A 19,909-nucleotide genomic window follows, 5' to 3' on the forward strand; every position below is an offset into this window, starting at 1 on the left:
AACGTGATAAGCCATTTTTTTCCAGGGAAACCAAGGTTTTACCAGGAATGAGGATGAACCAATAAACTAAAGCCCCTCTTCCAAGAGCATCCTAGGGTCATCTATATTGTGCAATTATGGATATATGTATATAAAAACACATACATGTTCTTCGAATCCATATTTATTAAAAGCAATTCTAGAACACATAACAAAGAGGCACACTGATTACGAACCTGCATTTTCAAGGCCGTCTTCCAAGACCATTGTAGAGTCATCCATATTGTTCAATTATGGATATATGTATATAAAAACACATCTCTATTTTTCATAAAATTACAGATATTTAAAAATCGATTTTAAATACGAGCAAGATTTTTGCAAATTTATTTCAAATACCAAAATTCTAAAAACTAAAATTAGTAATAAGATTTTCTTTCTTATTACTTGTATCCTCTTACTACACTAAAACACAAAACATAATATTACAAAAATCATTAACGCACAAAACATTCTATCACAAAAATTATTAACAGTTTCTAGAATTGGTAATAACATTTTCTTTCTTATTACTTGTATCCTTAGTAATAAGATTTTTTTCTTATTACTTATATCCTCCTACTACATTAAAACACAAACATAATATCACAAAAATCATTAACACACAAAACATAATATCACAAAAATCATTAACCTGCTTTTAGGTTTTTTTAATTGTGATTATAGGTTTTGGAACATAGTATCACAGAAATCATTAACCTGCTTTTAGGTTTTTTTAATTGTGATCTTAGGTTTTGGAATCTTTTAAAATTGAATGGATATGAGCTGACTTTTCTCATATCTATAAAATATTCTAAAATCTAAAATCTGCGATCAGATTAAGATTAGGTCACGGTAACCTTGATTACGTCATGCTCAGCTCGAAACAGCGACAGCAGGTCATGCTAAGCTCCAAACACCGCTGCCATTAAAAAATACTCGAGAGACGAGGCACATGGACTAAGAACTCCGAATCCTACGAACGCACCACCAAATCTCTACCAAATACCATCCTAGAATTATCCATATTTCTCAAATGCACATTTAAAAGCCACTGAACAGCACACAAGAAGGCGGCATAGGTAAACTTGGATATCGGCACTTAGATCCAAACTCTGACCCACATATGCAGCACCAAGTGCACAATATATTTAGCCTCGAAACTTTGCCCCACATCTGCAGCACCAAGTGCACAATATATCTTTACTACTCCCATATTCATGTAGCAAGAAGGCATACCATAACTGCTTACCAGGGAAGAGCAGCAATGATAGCAAACAGTCATCCTATACCTGCTTACTAGGGAAAACCAACGGTGATAGAGAGAAATCCAACCTTAATCTGCATCTGCCGCTCTAAATCATCAGATATCGAGTCCTCACTCACTGGCAAAGTGATGAGCCTCTCTGCCACTGATATCAGAAAGAACGGAATTTCGTCTGCCAGCCTATAATCTAGTGCAAGGCTTACTGGGATTTTCAACAGGCTATAGAACATGGGTTTATTGTATATAAAAAACAAATGGTTGGAAATTGTAATGGCTCTAGCCTAATAGTTGGTTAAATTTAGAGAGTGAACTCAAGTCAAGTTATTGTTGAATTTAGTGTGTGGTTGTATGTTAAGTTGTTTTAGGTAATCTGTTAATTGGAAAAATTAAATACCTTTCATTGAATTTATTATACTAATCAAATTTTATATGATCAATAGAAAAGCTAAATCTCCTGTGATTTATGTATGTCAAACTGTGTTTCTCCTCTTTACATTTCCAACAAAATCTTGGGATCCATCCGTTTTATGCCATCCACTCTCTGTTAGCGTTAACTGATCGGTATGCCTCATACTTTTGACCAGTTCGTAAGCCGAAAGGACTGACGCGATAGCAGACGATGTTTTAGTTATTCTAGTGAATCAAGTAAAATGACAAAAGCACAAGATCCATTATAAGATTTGCAATTTTCATTATCTGTGGATTCAGATATACAAAACCTCTTAAATTGTATTTCTGAATGGATAAACTTGCATCTCCTATATAATGAGTTTGTGATTTAGGGATTCCAATCACATATATGTTGTAAAATATATTCAAACAACAATTTCTAAAAAATTTAAATTGCACTTCTCAATTGATGAAATGTATCTTCCATCTAATAACATTGCAAATTCTGGTTTCTAATACGATATATACTCGAAGAATCATAAAAGAGAGAAATAAAACCTTCTAGTTAACTCTTAGTCCACGGCGAACAAACCAAACACTCACAGTAAAAACAAGAATTCCAAAGAAAAAATATTGCCTGCCCTTGGAGGAGCAACTATATATATAATATTGCCTGCTCTTCGAGTGTATATATGTCCTTTACTTTTGGCATAAATGAGCGACTAGTACAGTTTTTACGAGATACAATGACAGGATGTTGAGTGGTATACATGGTAATATTTTTTTATTAATTCACTTCATAAATGTTAATAGATGCAAGATGAGAATTTAATTCTTGCACAAAGTTGATTTGGCTAAATTTTTAAAATAAAAAATCACAAATACTTATTTATAAAATCGAAATATAAACATTTTGCGAACGTAACTACTTATAATAATTCCAAACCTCCACACAAACATTTATAATAATCCCAACCTCCACACAAACATAAACAATGCATTATGAAAAATAAAATATTAGATGCTAATTTTTTATGATCTGAACTCATAAATTGGATCTTCTAATCTAATTTTCAACTAGATCTTCGACCCTCGAAATTAATTTTGTATCCGGGTAAAACCCAATTTACCTGTTTAGAGCATTGGTTTAATTTCTTCCTAAGAAAATGAGAAGATCTGAAAATTTCTGATAATAGCAAACAATTGGGTCATTAGATAATCTATAGACAATTCACATCGATAATGCTAGTCAAATGAATAAAACAACCGGCAGCAGCAGCCGGTCTTGGCTTTAATATTTAACCACACCAGTGGCTCAAAAAGTCATATTTTATGTGAACATTATAACAAAATAGAACTTCTGTTCTGCGTTTTCATGGTTTGCAAGATCACCAGAACTGAAGTAGCTACATTAACGACAAAATCAACTATTGAGAATTCCCTTGTGCTGATTGTTATCCTTCGTTTAAGGAATTCTATCAAAATTAATTTGATTTGTCTCTAGCTATGGCTTATACATCCGATTCAACATAAATACCGTCCAACTGGTACCTGAAAAGTGTATAAGGATTTTGTCAGACTTGAAGACATCAAAATTTGGAACTTTTACGAACAGAAAATTTTGGTGGAATGTGTAGCCTCCGCTGTGCATCACCGCGCCCCAAGCAAGCAACAGCACACGGGTAAGTAGAGGTTTGAACTGTGACCTGCAAAGCTGCACTAACTCCTTAGCAGTGGGTTCGGTGACCAACAAGCTGCACCCATGGGGCTATAACCGATTTCTTCAGTTAAATATCTGGGCAGTGCCAATTATGTGCATGACGAACTACTGAACTATAGTCTAAATTATCAGAGAATTCGTATTGGGATTGAGCAGAAGCCGGCCAGTTGCCAGATGTCTGATCAATATTTCTTCCGCGCAAGCTATATAACTCTTCATTCCCTGTTGTGGTAATTGATGGAGCTCGCTGCTGGTGATCAAGCATGTGTTGTTGCTGCTGCTGCTGTACATAATTATTGAACATAGGTGGCCTGACACTTGTGTAAGGTGATGAAACTAAAGTAGGTTTCCTTGTAACCTGCACTTGTCGATTATAATCCAATCCAGGATGGTTTTGGATGGACGTGACAGAAGGCAGATGATGGTTATAAGGTTCTGGTTGCTGCTGAGATCTGAAATTAGAAAAATACTGCTGCAGTAAACTAGGGTGAGAATTGGCCTGTTCGGTATGGAACCCTGGATTATGCATTAGTTGGGCATGGTCAAATGGATTTGAGAATTGCGATAAACATGTGAATCCTGGATTGTGCTGTAGTGGGGCATGGTTATGCGCATCTGACAAATGTGATAGGCATGCTGAGTCAGTTCGGATAAACTGCTGAGACGGATTCTGCTGTTCAAAAAAGGCGGCGCCACTCGTTCTTTCCACGCGGCCGCTCCGGCGGGTTTCAGTCGGTGCCGACAAATTATTAAAGTAAGTTGGCAGAAATATGCTGGAAGTTACGGGTGGAACTTGAACACTTAAGTCGGTAAGTGCTTCGTTTTTCGCTATGTTCACACATAGATGAACCTCATCCTGGAGATTGATTCTTTCCGGGAAATTCAACTTGGCCCTTGACCCTCGAAACTTTAAAGCAGCGTCGTCATATGCCCTGGCTGCATCTTCTGCAGTCTCAAATGTGCCCAGCCATACTCGAGCTGCCTTCTTAGGATCACGAATCTCTGCGGCCCATTTTCCCCACGGTCTTTGCCTTACCCCTCTATAACGTTTCTTTTTTGGTGGATTCTGTGGCTGTGGCAGTTCATCATCTCTCTTCCAGCTAATGCCCTCTTGTGAAGGAAAACGTTGCTGGTGCTGGTGTTGGTGTGGCATGGCTATGCTTGGTACTTCTACATAACATCAACAATGCGGTGAGACCCATTAACATATATTTATTCTAGAATCTATCTCTACATATCAAAGAGCACAATAATCATCCTAGAAAGTCGTAAGTTATGCAAATTCCCACATTTCTGTTTCCCCATTATTTTGCAAAATTGTACTTTAGAGAATTCAGCGCATGCTTGAAGAATTCGCAAGGATATAGATTTTGGATCCTTTTCGAACACAGGGGTGTCTTGAAGAAATAATCTCTGTGAACGATATCAATGAACTTAGTGTTATCAGGATTGTGGATGAAAGAACTTGTGTTTGTCATGAGTGCTCTATAGATAAGTACAGTCTCCTGAAAAGGGTTCCATCATCCATGAGGAGGTTGTAGAAGAGAGAAAACCTGACAAGGAATCCAGCATGAAAAAGGTAACAGATTTACGAATCGGTAGAAGGTCAAGTACATTGAAATTCGGAATCCTGTTATACCCATCTATCATCTTCACATTTTTTTCCCTAACGTTATTGTCATTCTTTCTGTCTAAAGCATATGCCTTTATTGAAACCGGAACCGAAAGCATATGCCTTTATTGAAACCGGAACCGAATATTGATTTATTTAAATCTGCTGTATTATTGCCCCTCTCCCATTTCTTAGATGTTTAGACTGGAAACATCTATTTTAACCTCTGGATGTATGAACCCTCTAAATGTATAGAGAAAGAAGGCATCAAAATGGTAAGGTATAAAATTTATTTCATTTTAATGGATTCAGGTTACACATTTACGCAGTCATCTCTTTCACCATAGGCTTACATTTGCTCCTACACCTCTTCTACCCTGGGGTAGCACACAATATGTTTGTACTTATTAACAATAATATATGGACAGCCAAATAGCTTTGTTTTGATCCTCTCAAAAGATGTAACCTATGCCCATTTAAATATAGCATTGATGTTTGCATAGAAACCTAGCGTTGCTTTGAGAGATAATATATGCTCATTTAAATAGGATTAATAAGATAGACACTTGCTACCTTAAAAAATGTAATTTTTTTTGTTTTGTTACTATGGTCATAGAACACGTGACTCTTCTGGTGGAATCAGTCCAAATGGATGTTCAAAAGCATAAATTTACATTGTGTCCAATAATTTCCCCCCTCTTCCAGAAATGTATTAACAGAAGACAGATCTCTTTACATGCTTAGTTTTTGGTACTTTTACAAATCTACTTTGTTTCTTTAATTGGATATTCATTTTTCTCACTTCATTATATAAACCTAATTTGTTTAATCGGTGGTAAATTTTTCGGTCATTCTTTAGAACACATAACAGACATATTCCATGGATTTCACATTTTTCCACAATATTTTCCCTTAGAATCACATTTCATTTACGATTTGTATCAAACTTACCTATGAACAAAACTGACAAAGAATATGCCAAAATCTGCACAATCGCAGACACAAGATTGAGGGTATTGTTCATTCACCTTCAGAGGATGAAACAGAAAAAGTCTGGCAAGCAATATCGTCCACCTTGAAGCAATGCGTTGCCAGTGTGGTCATCTGCAGTTCATCTCTGCGTCTCTTCTGCCCGGCTACTATTTGATCTGTTTTGTTCTCCATGGGATCAATGATAAGTTCACCGACTACGCGGAGAGAATAGAAATCATCGCCAACGGATCCTTGGAACTATCAACTCTGGCAAACAGGCTATTGAACTCGGGCCGCTCATTTTCCTCATTCGCTGTAACCTCGATCCGGGGTCAGATAAAGGAAACTCTTCTACAGAAGGTCGAGATTCATTTTCATTTCTCTCTGGGACTGTGCAGAGTCGATTACTAGAGACCCTCTAGCTTCTACCTGATACCAAATCTGCCAAGCCCCTGATTAATCTCAACCTCAGACTTACAGCGATCAAAGACTTTAGCAGGCAGCTCCAAGTCTTGCAAATGTTGGTCCAAGTCCTACATAGTGACCTCTTTCCCTTTCAGATGAAAGGTATATCAAAGTATACACCAGTTCCGAACTCGGACCCTAAATTCCGCGGTATCTAGGGTTTTCTATCATGTAATACCTGACATCTCCGGAATCTACGGTAGAGAAATATCCTACAATATTTATTTTCCAATTTCTACTCTCTACATTATACTACTGAACGGATACCCAATAAAATCCTCATCCCGGCGCGCCATTGAATCTGATCGACTGCAGCCTTGATGTCCACACAGAAACAAACACGTAGAAACCACAATTTCAACATCCATCCTCGCTGAGATAAGAAACGATGGGGACGCCAGCGCTCAAATCGACGCCACTTGAAAGTTTGGGTTTTCAATAATACACCAGTCTCGTAGATACCTCTTTTCCTCTCGCTGAGCTTACCTTTTCCGTATCATGGAATTGATTCCACTGCCAAACGGTTGTTTATATTTCAAAGCGTTGCGTGCCATTGCTTTTTTTTTCTTCCGTAGCATGGAATTGATTCCGTTGTCGAAGGGTTGTTCATATTCATATTATGAAAAGCTTGTGGTGGCCCTAGTACCATAGCACCGTTTTGTTTTTCTTCTTTTATATGATTTCAAATCCTTTTTGAATTATTGTATAATTGAAATTTATTGCCATGTTCTATTAACACATATTTAACGACTCGAGATATTTACATTTTCTACATATTTAACAAATCTAAACATTTTCCACACGTTAAAAAGATTTTGTCGAGGAGAATAGGCGTAACGAGGATAATGGTTTAATACATGGTTTTTAATTGACCTCATATGCATGGTGATTTATTAATGTGCATTGTGTTTTTATGAGTGTGCAGTAAAATTATTATTCATCGATTAATGTTATTGAAAATAGTTATTTTGTAATATTTTCCATTTTGATTTTGTGATATATTTGGTATAATTTAAATTATAATGGAATATTTAAGAATAATTTTTTTTTTTTTTATAAAATAAATATTTTTCTTTTCTTCAAATTGGAAGTGTATGCATATCATTTTAGAAGTTTTCTTTATGATTTGTTATTAAAAAACAAATTAGATATAAAACTTCAATTGTTTAAGTCTCAAAAATAAAATTTCTGAAAATCCATGATAAGAAAATGACTCAGTTTAATTGTTGGGTCTTAAGAGCCATTTATGAACAACAAAATTATAGAACTTGGAACATAAATTTAGAAAAACTAAAATTTTATAAGAAAAGCAACTAAAGTTCACATAATCTATGGCTTTAACTAGGATGGTTGTTGCTTCCTAGGGAGTAGCTAGGATCAAGGGAGATGCCCAATTGCTTCTCTATATGCTCGAGCCTTAAGTCCATCACTATCATGTACCTCTATATCTGATTCACACTTAGGAATATGTCTGACATGATCTCATTTCTATCAGCAACAACTTTTCCAAGAAAACATTTTACGTGCTAATAAATGTCCATGGTGTTAATGTATTGATTGTAGCAATCTCTATTGTGGCCTCCATCTAAAACCTAGTATGCTACCTCTACTAAAACTCAATTTTTGTGGCAATGTGTCTTTCATCAACTAATCCCTATTTTATCTTAGTGATTTTTTCTTGAACTCACTACGGGGTGAGATCCCGGTATCTAGTTGTTGAGCTCTAGACCCACACCTGTGCTCTGTATAACCTTGTTCCTAGTAATATGCAACACCTCATTTTACCCTTTCTCACTAATGGGGTATGTTGTCTGATAGCTATGAGTGCAAGTTAGAGGTACTGATCAAGTGCCACCAAGAGTAGCAAATGACTAGTGGCATTTTCTTAGAGAATTTGATAGTTCTACCACTGGAAGGGACTTTTGATGTTGATGAGCTTATGAAGACTCTACTCGACATGTTAAGTCCTACCTCCCTAAGATCCAATAGTGCCAAGACCATGGAATCATTCCAGTATATTGCAATTCCATTAAGGGGAGCGTGGGAGAAGAAATTATTTAGCAAGACCAAACTTCATAACCTCCTAAAGGATATTGAGTCCTCCACTAAAATATTTCGTAGTTGCTAACAAATAAACTAGGCTTAGCTACATGTTGAGGCATCATGAAACTATTGGCTTTTGGAGGTGGCTTAATAGGGAGGGTGGAGATACATTTTAAACATGGATATTTAAGATCGTATGGAAATTTCCACTTCAACATGACCCAATTCTCACAGAGTTTTTATAAAGATTTCCTTTCAAACAACTCTAGATTTGTAAAACCACCAAGGAGGTCAAGGGAAACAGTTGGGCTAAGGCAGCTGTGCCACCAAATCACTAAGAATAGACTTCAAAATTACCAAGCATCCTCACAAAATTTTTGACAAAGAGAATAAGTAAGTGGTCTCTACTCCTCTAGTAGCCTAGAACAAAGAGATTCCAAATGTTGGGATAATGAAATGTGACCATCCCCAAGGAGATATCCTTAAACTAAGTTGAATCCCAAACAAAATAATGATCTTTTGATCCCATGATCGTAGTGCTAATCCAAATTCCCACCCCTTGCTTCCCATTAAAGATTACACTCATGTTAAATCTCGAGGTGACAGGGTTACCATGTGGTCTTGTATGCTTCACATTCAATCCTTCCAATTTGTTTGTACCATTTTCCATCCCTTCCAATTTGTTTCTACCCTTTTCCATCCTTGTTAATGTACGCTACTCACAAGAATTAACTATCAATCACACTAAGTATAGAAACAAATTGTGGATTCCCAAATTTTACATAAATATATATAATAACTTAATAAGGTTTGTTTTCATGTCCCTGCTGCATATAAATTCATGAAATAATAATAACATGCTTCTCCTCCTCTTATATCCTTATTAACCCATCAAAAAATTAGATATTTAAAATATTAATATTAGGAAAAACATATATTAAAAAAAAAAAAAACATTAAAATAATCTAATAAAAAAAAATTAAAATATATCTATATTTACAAACGTTTACAAAATTAGCCCATTGAATAAATCAAATAAAATGTATCAAAATCATTTCCAAACGTTTACAAAATTATATTATCAAATCCCATATTATAGGATAGTTTAGACTGGAAAAGCATTATAGGATAATTTAGAATGGGAAAGCATTACAAACAAAAGAAGAAGAAAAAAATACTATACATGAATTCACGTAAATTCATGTATGATATATAATGTTAAAAATGATATTTTCTGGAAAAGTATATTAATACCAGAAGAGTTATCATGAATGTTGGATTTATGTAATAGATATGAATATTAAACTTTCACATTAAATTATTTTATATGGTTTAATTTTATTGTGATTAATGTAAATATTAAATTTTATAATAATTAAGAAAATTTAAATATAAGTATAATTATTTTTATAAATTTATTAATAATTAATTTATAAAAAAGTAAGATTTTTGTATTCAGGTTTTTGTGATCCATAATGAATTAAGCAAAGTTTTTATAGAAATTACATAATAGAAATTTTTGGCTGACCAGTTTCGAATCAACAAGTGTGGTTCATTATTAGGACTAGATGAAGAGGCAGACCATGGCAAAGGTGCCGACTCTTTTCGAATCAACAAGTGTGGTTCATCATCAGGATGAGATGAAGACGCAGACCATGGCAAGGGGTCGACCTGTTTCGAATCAACAAATGTGGTTCATCATGAGGACTAATGAAGAGGCAAACCACCATGACAAAGCTTTAAATAGAAAGCAATGTAGAGACATAATTTCAAGTAACCGCTATATTTGAACAATAATATTTAAATTATGATATTAATTTATTAATATATTAAAAACAAATATTATTAAGTAATGACTTTTCGAAAAATTATATTTAAATAATGATATTAGTTTATTAATTTATTAAAAATATCAATAGATAACATCAAATTAAATGGCTAGTTTTTGAAAATAATATTTAAATTAATTTATTAAAATCAAATATTTAAATGAAATATTAAGATATTTATAAAACAAAAAATACAATATAAATACATTTTTACACAATTGGGAAAGTAATATATATATACAAAGAAAAAAATCAATTTCCCTTATTATTATAAAATAAAAAAATTAAAAATACATTCTCTAAAATTAAGGCTAAAAAATAAAATTATATAAATATAATTTGTTATATTATTTAACAAAATGTTATCAAATATTAACATAATCCAAGAATATCATTTATGCAACAAAGCTATTCTTGGTTGTGATTTTCTCTATCTTGCTTTTTGGATTCCTTTTTCTCTATCGTGATGAATGGGTCCTTCTGGAATTTTTAATCTGTGGCGAGGGTTAACGTAGGAGATTCCTTATCCTCTTCTTTATTCATCATAGCTATGAAAGGTCTGGACCGATTGTTTTTGAATTCCTTTTCTAGGGGAACCTTTAGAGGTTACAGTGACTTGGTGTTGAGATTCCTGTAACACATCATCAGTTCGTCCATGATGTATGTCTCCTTAGTTTACCAACCCTTGAGGATGCCTTAGGTATAATAGTTTATTGTTATAAAATCTTAAATCGCTTACATATTTCACCCATCTAAATATTTACATTTTCCACATATTTAATAAATCTAAACATTTTCCACACAAAAAATTCGTTGAGAATCGGCATAATGAGGTTAAGGGTTTAATATAGGTTTGTTTAATTGACTTTATATGCATTGTGTTTTATGAGTGTGCATAATATTAGAAAACAAAATAAAAAATAAAAATTACACACAATACAAATTAATTTTATATTTTTATTGATCACAAATGTTACATATATATAAGATACAAAATATTGATTTAGATAAATCTATATTTTAAGAAAGTGGATCTATGACTAGGATATGACACAACAACAACTCATATACATGGGAAACAATCACATCTAGAATAATACCTAGGAATACTCACTAACAACGTGTAATACACATGGAACACATGACATGGAATCATTGCTTCCAACCCATTAAATTATTATTCATTAGTTATTTTGTAGTATTTTTCTTGTGATTTATTTTGTATAATTTAAAATTATAATTAAATATTTAAAATTTGTATTTTTTATAAAGTAAATATTTTGTATCTTTTTTAAATTAGAGGTATGTTTTGGTTTGTTATGAAAACTAGACTAGATATAGAACTTCAATTGTTTCAATATCTTAAAAGTAAAAATTCTAAAAAAAATTATGATAACAAAAAGATTTAGTTTAATTGTTGGGCCTCTATGGCCATTCATGAACAAAAAACTATTGAACTTAACATAAAATTAGGAAAACTAAAATTCTATTAGAGAAGAAACCAAACCTCTCAGAATATGTAGCTTGAACCATAATGAGCTTCTTGTTGCTTCTTAAGGACCAGCGAGGATCAACAAGGATTCCCATTTGCTTCTCTATATTCTCAGGTCTTAATTCCATTGCTATCACGTGCTCTACATCTGATTTAGGTTCCAGACGATGTCCTACTTACTCTCATTTCTATCAACAAGAACTCTGCCAAGAAGAAATTTAAAGTGCCAATAAATGCCCATGATGTAAATGTATTGGTTGTAGTGTCCTCTAGTGTGCCCTCCATCTAAAACCTATTAGGCTACCTCTATTAGAACCTCTATGTCTGTGAGAATGTTCCTTTCATCAACTCATTCCTATTATGTCTAAGTGATTTGTTCTTGAATAGACTAAGGGGTGAGATATCGGTATCTATTTGTCAATCTCTTGACCTACATCAACGCTAGGGAGTGACCCCATTCTTAATAATATGCAACACATCATTGTACCCTTGCTCATTTGTTAAACATATATGGTATGTGGACAACAAATAAGATACAACTTTCATTGCATTTATTATTCACAATAATGTACATTTATGCATTTCCTTGTGACCCTTGGTCTTCACATACCAAGTGGTCTCTTGGACTCTGGTGACTGTTCACATTCCAACACCAACCCTTACCAGATTGTGTGTCCAACATTCCCCCCTTAATCCAAAAGGGTATATATGAGCGAAAGAAGAGATCTCTAATACAAAAATATGGCAATGCATAACAACAATAGGTTGACTAAGCTCTTTGGAATGAAGGTATAAGGTGGGAGAAATCGAGGTCTCAACTGGTGGTGTTTTAAGAATGACCAAAAACACCGGAATGCTTAGTTTAGTTCCTGGGACTCTTCCAAATCTTATAAGAAGATGTAGTCTTCTACAAGAGGAAGTGCTCCTTAATTCTTTGAAGAGGGAGACCTTCAACCTAGAAAAGAGAGGTCTACAACCTACGGTGGTTTAAGGAATGCCACCAACCAAAGAACTCTTAGGGATATTCCTAGAACCCTTCCAAATTTGGTAAGAAGCTCACGTCTTCTGCTAGAGGAAGTGCTCCTTAATTCTTTGGAGAGGGAGACCTTCAACTCGAAAAAAGGGAGGTCTACAACCTGTGGTGGTTTAAGGAAGGCCACTAACCAAAAGCATGCTTAAGCACTTTTGTGTCTCTGCCTACAACTCTGAATCTAGGTTTGGCTATCTTTGGTTGTAGGCTTAGGAAGCAATTTTAAGTTTCAGCTCAGGATCTCTTGATGTATATTTGAAACTTATAGATTACCATCAAATCCCCCCTATCAGATAAAAGGTGAGAAGATGGAGAAAACTCAACTGCAAGAATTTTTAGTACTAATGAACAAATTTTGTGATATGAGTGATATATCTTCTTGGATGTTGAAGCCCATTGCCAAGAAGCTATCCATCCAAGATGAATCTATGTTCTTTCCAGAGGCTTGTTTTTGAAGAATCTATTTAAGTGATGAGTATGTTGACCACAATGGTTGCATGGGTGAAGATCAAAACAATGATCATTCACATGGCCAACTTGATCACAATGTGGGCATTTCACAATCTATTTTAAATGTGGAGGAGTAGAATTTGGAATAGGTGAATGTGTAATGTCGTAAAGAAACCCAACACTGCAAAATTTGATGAGCTTTTAATAATACATAGTATGAAAGGACACCTCCTTATCATATCCAATACCTATTTTTCACTTGTTGTTGACAATCTCTTCTCAAGGTCTGATGATCGACTTCGGAAGTGCTGAATTTTTGCTTCTTCCTAGACATTTTCGCTTGAAATGGGTATTCCATTCAAATCTACTCTTGCACTGGGCTCATTGATTTGAACAATTTCTAGTTGTTTATTACAGTCAACTTTGGACTAAAAAATGGGATTATTCTAAACAAAAACAAGTTCAGAATCATGAATATGTTGTTGTAGCTCCTCTTGCTATAACAGAGATTCAAGCTAGAAAAAAACAATTTCACATGTGCATTTTGCAAACAGGTTATAATGTCAAAGAGTGTGTCCTTTCTGATTTTTAGCATCCCATCAACAGTATACTAAATTAAGATATTCAACAACTCTAATGCATCATCAAGTCTAGTCATATATAGAGAGAGAGAGTTTGTTCTTTCCCTTAGTTCATAAGTTGTTGCATACAAATAATAGACTCTTGTGATGACAGGATGCATGTAAATTTGATATTACTCTAGGTTGGTAGGAGATAAGGTTCTTCCAAATTAGATTGATCTCTTTTCCAAAATTAACCAAAGGTTGGGTCTACATATATGCAAACCACAAAACATTTTCAATGTATGACCTTATTTAATCAATATTTGAAAAACTTTAACTAAGGTGTGAGTTCGAGCAATATTCCATCAACAAATATACTCAAATATACCTTTATTTGTCATCATGAGAGAAAAAATGCAACCATACCAAAAAGAAAACAATTTGTTCCAGATCTCCAAGCAACCCAATCTCAAAGGAAAGAGACTTACACAATAATTCCAAAACATTGCAATTGGCTTACAAGTTCAGTAGAAATTCACGTTGCTCAAATGGTAATTATTTCCTTCATTTTAAAAGTATATTTCCTTAGAGGTCGCTCCAACAAATATAATGATTTATTTTTAGTATAAGTGCCAACAGTCGAATGCCAAGTTTTAATAGATATTTTCTAAATGGTTTTCAAGGAACCGATAGATAAAAAAAATGTGAATTACCTTTCTCTTATCACAAAATCAGACCCCTGATAGGCTGCTGATCAGGAAAACTTTGAGTAACTATTTCAAACCAACTTTTGGCTGAGGCTTAGCCTCCTCAACCTGAGAGGGCTCTCTCACTCGGTTAAAGATTTTGATAAATATTAGATGGCTAACTCTATGAAACAAGAGAAAAACATGAATGGTTGAACATGATCAGTAAACATCCATTGGGCTATGGAGTCAAAGTGTGTTTCAGTACAACAACAAGATCAATTTCACATGGAATTCAGGGCATAGAGGGTCTTAACATAAAAGCAAAATAGAGATATAATATAGAGAACACAGCCTACAAACACATGAAGGAAGTTAGAGCATCATCAAATGAATTCTAAGTAACATGTGTCTATACCACTGCAAGTAAGTATATGAAGGAAGCCATGAGGAAAATCAAACATTGAAACCCTTTCTGAATCCTGAGTAGTGAAAGCAATCCTTGTATTAACCTGAAAACATACAGTCACATACAATAGCACAATCTGCTTGTTTCTTTGAAAATTGCCAACCCCAAGTGCATTACATCTCTTGTCATATATAGAGTTCATTACAAGCTTGGATTCCTTCCTCCAGCATGAGGGGAATTCGAATTTTCCATCAGTGACACCTATTCTAACCATAAAACAGACCTTTAAATGCATTTGACAGCTAACTAGCAGTCCTAGAGACCTAATACAACTAGAAGTGTAACTCCTTATTATAACTAAACCACCTCAACTAAACATTAAATGCATTCTTTGACAACTGCAACCTCATGAAGTCGAATTTGATGAAGCCTCCCACGTTGTCACTTGACTGTTGATGATAAACCCTAGAAATTAGGGAACATGTTTCCTTGTTTTTAGGTTTAGGATCCTTGAAAATTGGCACGTGGGACAGAGCCTTTATCTCCTCATCCATGACACATTTTTCGAAACTGAAAGAGTTTTTGTAGTCCATGATGTCTAGAACAAAAACCTCTCTTGGTTTTTTAAAACACTTCCCCAGCTGTCCAAAATTTGTCCTTGAAAAACACGTGTAAAATAGGAAAAATTCGTTTTCTGAAATTAGGGTCTGAATGAAAGCTTATTATGTCCCAACTGAAAACACTTATGAAGAAAGTGAGATAGGTTATTGTATCTGGAGAGTTGATGAAAAGAAATCTCCCTCAGAATTCCAAAATAAGTTTTCCTCTAACCAAAAACGGATCTTGAAAAAGATTGCTAAAACCAGAAGACAAAACTGCACCTACAGCAGTTTCGTAGCGCAAGTTTAACCATAAATTTCTCCCACCTCAGAACGAATTTGAAGAAACTGAAAGAGGTTTTTGTAGTTCAATATGTTAGTAAGAAAAGCCTCTTTCAGTTTTCAAAATTGAGTTTTCAGCTGCTCAGGAAACCTTCTGGAAGTTGACTAGTAAAAACAGTTTTTCTGCTGAAACAGGCTGCTTTAGGGGTTTCGTAGCACGCTACAAAAACTCCTAGTTTAGAATCCCCAATTTCGTAGTGCAGCCAGTGAAAATTCTAGGTTTTACGCTATGAAAACACCTAGAGTGAGTTTTGCACTTGACACAAGTTTGACACATGGAATTTTAGGTGATGTGGGACCAGTGATGGGCAAGAACGGAGTGTTGACCCTATTTGACCATACCAACAAGACTCTTTTCTAAATCTTAGACACTAAAGTGACCATGGAAAGACTAGACCAAGACTAACACCAATTCTTTGGAATCTTAGTGATGTCAAAACACATGGTGAGGCTTTTAGGACATGGAATGAGGATGTGAAACTTTTTTTTTTTTTGGGAAAAGAGAATGACACTTATTGAGATGAGATGACTCAAAACCTATAAGACTATGACTAGAAACAAGGCAAACTTTCCAAAGCTTAGAAACAAAAATTTTAGGGTGATAACACTTTCTTTGAAGTCTCACATACATTCTTCCTTAGAGATATACTGCTAGAGACTAGGGGTTAAATTTGACACCCGTATGCCCGTTTTTTGAGTTTTTACATGTTAAATTTCCAAATCTACACGTCATCGCTAACTAGCCAATAATATTTGAAAAAGTCATATTGACAGGTATATTGAAAATTAAAAAGTTTTATAATATATATATATATATATATACAAAATGGACAGATTGCAATGTAATGTGAAAAAAACAATGTAGGAGGAAGATGCCACACCTAGAGTGGGTAGTAGGATTATTACATCACTCTCCAACATAAAACGACTATTAGATCGATGCACACTAGAAACCCACACTGACGTTTCTGTGGATAACCCAACATACTAATTGCTTTATTAGAGGAATTGACCCTCTCTCACCAAGTAAATAGGCTCGGCATCATTTCGCAAACATTCTTGTATCCTTCATATACTATTTTTTTTAAGTTTTGGAGGCACTTCAATGAGGATCTGACGCTGAGATCTCATATGATGGAGAAGGAAGTAAACACTTATTTGGTTTTTTACATTGGCACAGCAGTAGAATCATTGAAGACTTCTTCTTCAGAGAACGTCCATAACTCCTATGGAATGAAAAAGGGAAGAAGGCTTACCATGGAACAAATGAGGGCATTGGAGAAGAGTTTCTAGTTGGGAAAGATACTGGAAGCTGGGAGGAAAGAGGAGCTAGCAGCGGCTCTGGGACTACACCCAAGGCAAATTTCCATCTGGTTCCAGAATAGAAGAGCCAAATGGAAAAGCGCATAGCTAGAGAAAGACTTTTGTGTTCTCAAACAAAACTATGGATTCCTCAAGGCTCATTATCATATTCTGCTGGAAGAGAACAAAAGACTCCAATCTGAGGTCAGAAAATTAATTCAAATTCAGCTTTCATTTTCTTCTTCTTGTGATCTTTCTTTTGAAATAGAATTTGTTATCAGAAATGGCATATAATACTTACATGACCCTTTTTCCTCCATTGGCACCCTGATTGATTAGATCTAGAGATCGAGCAACATTTTAAAGAATGTTGAGAATAAAAAAGACAAGGAAATCATTGGAGATAAACAAATTGATTTTTCTAAAAATGGTGTTTTTTCATCGTTTTAAACATTTTTTAAAATAAATCTATAAAACACTATATTTTTATATATTATATATCTTAAATTTACTCTTAATTAAAATTAATACAAAACAAAGAATAATTAGACTACGTTATATATATATATATATATATATATATATATATATATATATATATATATATATATATATATATATATATATATATATATATATATATATAGATAGATATAGGAATTATATTACACTAGAGGGTTCTATAAAGGATTTGGGTTGGGCAATAATTAAGCATAGAACCAATGCGAATAGTCACTAGTTGCTTATTTTAGTGAATACTTATATCGTATAACTAATTTTTTTTTGTCTAATTTTAGTTGCAACAATATTTACATTCACTATTTTCAAGTGAGAGTAATTATGAATATATTCTTTTTCACTTTATAATATATATTTTTGTTATTTTTAAGAAATAAAAAAAATTACAGAAGATACATATTTTCCATCTATTTTCTCACTATTTCCATTTAAGAAAAAAAAAAAAAAAATTGAATATTTCAACAACCTGGAAAAATCACAAAAAAGTTTCATCAACACGTCTCAAATGAAAGTGTAGCAATGACACTTAAGTTGATTGGTACAACAAAGCATGGAAATTTTGTAACAATTATAAATACAATTTGCAAAAATTAGATGAAACTTGTATAAATAAATATTAAAAGTCATATGATGGGCAATTTAAAAGTAAAACCGTCATAAAAAAATTCTCTGATGGGTAAAGGCACCCGTCAAATTTAACCCCTGCTAGAGATAGCGATTTCGAGGTCGATGCAAAGGATGACGAGGGGTGCTCGAGTGTGAAGGAACACATGGAAAGGAGTGAATGTTGGACCATGATTTGACTCATCAAACCCTACTAAAGGTAACTCAGGACACAATGTTCCTCGTATCATGCATTGGACTTCGATGAAGTAGCTTGAGTGGCCTCAAACGTGAGGAAATAAGTAGAAAATGCTAGTGTTATCCTTGTTTGTGGGCTTTCTCGTTGTCACAAGACAACTTCAAAATTCGTCTCTCATAACCAGCATACAAACAATACTTTAATCAACACATTGTTTTGATATTCAATATAGTCCACGACATTCAGCATTTTGTATGTCGACACAAACAACCTAACTCAGAGCAGAGATTTAACCTAAAGGAGTTGTCTTCAGTGAAATTTTTTGGAGTTTCTTGTGCTGGAATTCAGCGTTTAAATTTATGGTGAAATCTTGATTTGTGTTATTTAAACTAGTTTTTTAAGTGTATATATGGATTCAGCACCCTGAAAACCCCTAGGGCACTTCTATTTTCCTCTAGACATAAAGCTCTTGTATATTGAAGCTCCAATAGAAGCCTTTGCACTCTATCATGATTTTAATTGCTCTCTATATCTCATGCCCACAAATTCTATTGTTTTGTGTAGATTTTGTATTCTCAAAGATATGCTTATGTCAAGAGTTATGCTTTAAGGGTTACAGAAATGCTTTGGAGAACGTATCTAACAGGCTGAACAAATATGAGTTACTACACATTAACACAGAGAAACAATCGTGCAATGAACTTAGCATGAATCTTGTTGAGAGATCAATATGACAGTAGCAGAAAAGCTTCTTTCAGTAATGGAAATATTCCAGGGAAGTGGATGGAAGGGAGAAGAAGGTATGGATGCTACTATAGGACCTGAAAATGACAGGTTTGACCAGCTGGAAAATGGTAGACCAACAGAGATATAAAATTAGGTTAGGCTAGTTCATAGTTTTGATATCATGTTAAACACATATGTATTTAACATATGGAATGTCGACAGCAAATAAAATAGAATGTTAGTTGCATTTATGAATCACAATAATGTACATTTATACATTTCCTTGTGACCCTCGATTTTCACATACCAAGTGGTTTCTTGGACTCCAGTTACTGTTCACATTCCACACCAACCCTTAACGGATTAAGTGAGCATATTATATGGTAGCTAAAAGCGTAAGTTGGAGGTACTGATCAAGTGCCAACTAAAGTAGCAAGTGACTAATGGAATTTTCTTAGTGAATTTGACACTTTTAGTAGTGGTAGGAACTTTAGATGTTGATGAGCTTATGAAGACTCTACTTAATGTGTTAATTCTTACCTACCTAAGATACCAAAGTACCCAGGCCAAGGAATTTTTCCAGTAGATTTCAACTCCATCGAGGGGAGCATGGGATATAAAATTATTTAGCAACTAGGTTAGGTTGCATGTCAAGGCCTCCTAGAACCACTCT

General features: G+C 34.2%; 1 pseudogene across 1 annotated transcript; it reads right to left on the minus strand.

Moving 5' to 3' along the window:
• Nucleotides 1-2,929: 2,929 nt before the first annotated feature.
• LOC149202365 (uncharacterized) lies at nucleotides 2,930-6,998 on the minus strand (annotated as a pseudogene). The gene is made up of 4 exons (XR_016253686.1): nucleotides 6,931-6,998; nucleotides 6,409-6,431; nucleotides 6,036-6,292; nucleotides 2,930-4,565 (listed from the first exon to the last, which is right to left on the minus strand). The product of XR_016253686.1 is annotated as an uncharacterized LOC149202365 (transcript).
• Between the last annotated feature and the right edge of the window lie 12,911 nt (nucleotides 6,999-19,909).

The sequence above is a fragment of the Pinus tabuliformis genome, chromosome 2_1, assembly GCF_031772625.1.
Source record: "Pinus tabuliformis cultivar Carrire ecotype Pingquan chromosome 2_1, CPIR1, whole genome shotgun sequence".
In the NCBI taxonomy this organism is placed as follows: Eukaryota; Viridiplantae; Streptophyta; class Pinopsida; order Pinales; family Pinaceae; genus Pinus; species Pinus tabuliformis.